Here is a 5171-nt window from a genome sequence, read left to right on the forward strand (position 1 = left end):
CCTCTTTTCTGCCAAATGTTTAGCTTTTTCACCTCTTATCAGCACAATTCTAAGCAGCTTCTGCTAATTTCACCACAATTGTCACTCTCTCCACCTCTTCTTTGTGTGAATGAGTTTGGTGCAGTGAGGTGAATCGCCGCCTTTAGACCAGAAGGGCCAGGTTCAAATCCTGCTCAGGGCAGTGTTCTTTGTTTTGTTTTTTCAGCTTTTTTCAGCAGACATCTTCAGCGTTAAGGCATCCACACAGCATTTTCGCAGGAAATGCAAATTTTTCTAGTTGGTTTTGTTTTCTCGATTGGGGGGCTGAAAAAAATGTAATGCGTATCTGCGTAATACATTTTGATCAATAAACTTTCCCTATTTAAACATGCACTATGGTGTGGCCTTTCTTTGCTCATAACTCCTTGATGTTGGTAAATACAATAAGTGAGCAATATATATAATATACATATGATAACGCACAGCACATTATGGAGTATGCCCCTGCTGTGAAGTCCTGCCTCCATCTACTTGTCGTTTAATCACTGGACAGCTGGACAGGTTCATACAAAATATTAGATTAGGCCAATTGTCCTATACATATTTTTGACCTAGGGGTGGGATTGATTGTGAACTGGAAAGGGAAAATGCTTAGGGGGCTGAGTACGGCTGCATCGTCACTGATTTGTAGAATCATTTTGATTCGATACAGGATCCGATTCAATTTGATTGGAATCTGGAAAGTTTTGCCTCAGTCAGAAATATTACAAGTCTGATCATTTAACAGTATATATCCATAATTTCGTATCTATTAAAAGAAAGCTGACACATGTGAGACTTAATTAGAGATGTAAACAGAGAGTTATGAAACCTGCAGCTGCAGAAGCCAGCGGGAAAAAAAGAGGCAAACACAGCGCGGACCCGACGACACATCAAAATCTGATTCTGACGCGTCGGGTCCGCGCTCTGTGTTCACGTTTGTATGCAGAATCCGTAAACCTGCTCCCAGTTACTGTTTTAGCTGCATGGTGTTTGACGACATGTTGTGAGGTTTAACCTGAGATGCTGGCGTTTCAGGCATAATAACGTTAATTTACAAATCGACACGGGATTTTAATGAATCAATATCACTTTATTCAATTTAGCATGGATTGTAATCAGAAAAGCGATAATCAAAACCCACCCCTAATCAAGAACTTGCAAAGTAAAAACATGATCAATGTCAGGTAGCCCTTTTGTTATTTACATTTAAAAAGAGGATTAGTGTTACTGTGCGCTGGCTGAGTCTCTTTCCTTTCTTAGAAATAGTTTCTCCTGCCCTGGAGAAAATCCACTTGCATGGAACAGAAGAGGCTGTGGAGTGCAGGAACTACACTGCAAGCTGGTAGATATGCAGGTATTCCTGGGTCCTGCAGACTATCACCTAAAAACAATAAACAAAATGATTTTCTAAACTGTAGCAATGTAATGTACGTATAGTGTCAAATACATTTTTGTAGTCTTCATTAGCTTTAATTCACATGGAAGTGTTCCTAAAGTCATATGCTGTAATGATATTTACATTATGAAAACATGATTTTGGACATTTCAAGTTTTTCACTTCGGCAGATAAAATGAATTGAGCAAAATCAACTCAAAATATTCCCACACGCCATAACGTCCTCTCTTCCTCGCTGGCTCCATATCTGTCAGTGGAATGATCACCTCGTCGCTATCTGTCACCATCAACACACTCCACGAATCCCGTGGATGATTCACTTCCTTATATCCGTTTGAATCAGGTACCGAAGCAGTTACGTGCGTAATGAAGCTTCGGACGTCACTGGTCACGTGACTTTTGCCAAACGAAGCAAGCCTCGACACAGTGCTTCTGAACCAGTGTGTTGTTTTTTTCGACACACGCTCCGGAGCGTCAGCTTCAAGCGGGCCATCACTACCTGTCGTCATCCAATAAAGGATCACTTTTCTGTTCAAACTTACACTACTCGTCATCATCTGCTTTTGGGTCCTGTTTCCATTCACATCGGCGCACCCCGCCGTGACATAAAACTATGAATTGTAATTTTAAATGCTTTAAAAGCAGGTAGAATAGCATACGTAGAGAAGTATATTTCTCCTTTTTTTTAATAAAGAAGCAAAGACAAAAAGTAAAAAAAAGAATCAGGGCAGGGTTCGGTGGTTGAATTCTCCGTCCCCACCAACGCCACAACCAAATCTACACCCTTGCTGGATTGTATTTTTTCTTTTAAACATCATCTTAAGACTCATTTATTTAGACTAGCTTATAATTAGATTTGCAGGAGAGAGACCTAATATTTAATAATCCACATTTCACTGTTTTACTCTTTGGTTCAGATGTGGATACTGTATTGTTCTTTCTTTGTGATTGTTTATGTTTAAGTCGTTTTTTGCTGGTTTTTAGTTTGTTTTTTTTCTGTTTAGGAGCTGACACAGTCTCTATGGAGATGGGGTTTTGGGGGGGGTAACATAAACTGCAGAGAGGCGTGTAAGACTGCAACTCTGCTTCCTGGTCCCAACTCTGGATAGTCATATTTTGGGGGGTTTAATAAATTTGTCCATATTTCTAGAAATGAGAGCTGCTCCAAAGTGGGATGGATGCCGTCTCTCCTAACAAGACCAGGTTTCCTCCAGAAGGTTTGCCAATTATCTATGAAGCCCACATGTTGGAGTAAAAATCAGGTAAATACCTGAGCGGTGACCATGGCCCACTTGTCCGGTGAGTCCAGTAACAGAGGTTTGTTATCTTAAACTAAATACGGACAAGCATTCAAACTTTTGTAGGCATTCATATCTTCTCCAATATAATTTGAGGGCTTGTTGATAACATAATGATATAAGACAGACAGAATGCCAGGGTTACGCTCCACAGCATCAGTAAACACACTCGGAGGGCACAGATCAACGTCCATCTTCAGGCCTTCTTTGCCCGGTTTCTCCACATAATGAGCAAAATGAAAGTGTTTTACTTCCTCTCAGAGTATAAACACTCTTTTGTTTAATCATAGTTGCCTTAGTTTATTTAATTTACATGATGTTTAGTAGGTTGTTGTTTTTTTTAGCAGGATTATCAAATGTCCAAAATGGCCCACATGTTAATGTTAGGTGGTGACTGGTCACATGTCTGCAGAACCTCTGCAGGTTTAGGATTCCTTTCAGATCTCTTCATTTAACATATGGAGCACTAAATAGCCAGGGCCCACATCATTTATCTCAGCTCCCGCTGCTCACTGTCTACGTTCACAGCTCCAGGTTCGCCAGGCCAGCAACCATCTGTGTGGAATCATGGCTCTGGGGCCAGCTCACGCAGCCCGGTCAATCTTCAGTCTCTCACTCCACCAACAGTTTAGTATTTAATGACGTGACATAAAATATTAATTTCGCACTGACAAGAGGAAGGAAGCAGAAAAACTTGAGATGTTTGAGTGACCTCTTCTCTTAAACCTCACACCCTCTCTGTCATTCCATTAAAGACAGTTTATTACCCCTGGAGGCCCTTCAAGCAACACTAATCACATGCCAGTGGCCAAAACCTTGAGTGGGTGGTACAATGACACTAATACCAGGTCCTGTTTTAGTACCTGCTTGGCCGGGGTTTATAGCCATCCGAGCAGGTACTAAAATGTGACGACGTTGTAGTGAAAAAGGGCTTTTCGTCTGCGACACCAAGGCTGTGCAACAGTCTAACACAACACTACGTTTAGCTGACTCTGTGGAGTCTTATTTTCTGTTTGTGCTGTTTTGGTATTAATGTACTTATTTTATCCTGGTGCACAGCTCTTTGTGACCACACCTCTGTGAAAAGTGCTTTATTATAAATAGACTCATCATTTCTCCTCAAAGCTTCATCGTGTTTCACATCGAGCTCCCGGAAAAGTCATCAGACAGAGACAGGAATGTTTTTGTTCTGCAGCAGAAATCACATGACAAGCAATAAGTCTGATCTGCTACTGAATTATCCTGTGTGGATATCATAAAAAACTTTATTTACATTGGGTCCTGTTAAAGGAGCATCGATAACATGAAACTAGGAGGAAGTGACTCTCCAAAAGTTGATTCTGTTCATCTGGACGCAGCGTTTTGTGGGAGAAACGTTTCATCACTCATCCAGGTGACGTCTTCAGTCTCAGCTGACTGCAGATTTCCAATCTTATAAACAGGACATTTACACAGTGACTGAAACCAGCCCACTGAAGGAACAATGGGCTGGGAGGTCAGTTGCGTCATCATTATTATGCAAATTCACATGACCATTGATCAACAACCACTGATCAAAGCTCATTGATCAATAACGGGAATGGCTGCAATCACAGCATTGTAAGATGGTGACAGATGTACCCTTAGGCCCCTCCTCCATTCAGAGATGGTCTTTCCCTTTTTTCACGTAAATGGCCTCCTTGACTCCGCCCTCAAACCAGCGTTCCTCCCTGTCCAGGATGTTACATCCTCATCCTTGAAAGAGTGTCCACTGGCCTGTAGGTGTGAATAGGCTGCAGAGTCCTGGCCTGACGAGGTGGCTCTTCTGTGTTGTGCCGTCCTCTTAGCCAGAGGGTGTTTGGTTTCCTTCGTTTCTGTCACACAAAGCTGTATGGGACGTTTCTCGCGGTTAGTATCATGGTTGCTAGGCAACCTGAACAGCGCGACGATGGCTAGACCGTCCCATTTCACAAGCCTCTCACTTCCGCACTTCTCGTACTTATAGTACGCACCGTACGTAGTACGCGTAGTGCGCATACTTCAAGCGCGCGACACAGCCACAGGCGTTCAGGTGGGGGGTCCGAAACACACACCCAGCCCTGCCCCCTGATTTCAATCCCACCTGCAACAACAAAGAAAATACGTGTGTGCTTGAGAGAGAGAGAATTGGGGGCAGGGGTGAGGAATTTCTTTTGTCTGTGGACCTGAGAGGGAGGAGGGGGAGAGTGGGGGGGATTTACCGAGTTTAAGATGAAAAAAACTTTTTATATGTTTCAAACAGCTGCAGAGACACCAATCAATCAGTCAAATAACGGCAATTAACGATGAGGAGGGCTAACAGCTGTTTACTCTGTGTGTGTGTTGGAATCACTTTATTCTGCTCCAACAGTTTGAACTCTTTAGTTCTTGGTGTTTTTCTTGCTGCGAGCACAACCACGTTACTCGGGCCGGATGTTTTAATTTGAAAGTCAGCCGGT

General features: G+C 42.5%; 1 long non-coding RNA gene across 1 annotated transcript; it reads left to right on the forward strand.

Annotated features, from left to right (window-relative positions):
- The first annotated feature begins 467 nt into the window (after positions 1–467).
- LOC145429845 (uncharacterized) lies at positions 468–1916 on the forward strand. Its single transcript, XR_013910174.1, has 2 exons — positions 468–1375; positions 1761–1916. It is a non-coding gene; the product is annotated as an uncharacterized LOC145429845 (long non-coding RNA).
- The last annotated feature ends 3255 nt before the right edge of the window (positions 1917–5171 follow it).

Source organism: Astatotilapia calliptera, chromosome 7 (assembly GCF_964374335.1).
Source record: "Astatotilapia calliptera chromosome 7, fAstCal68.1, whole genome shotgun sequence".
Taxonomy (NCBI): Eukaryota; Metazoa; Chordata; class Actinopteri; order Cichliformes; family Cichlidae; genus Astatotilapia; species Astatotilapia calliptera.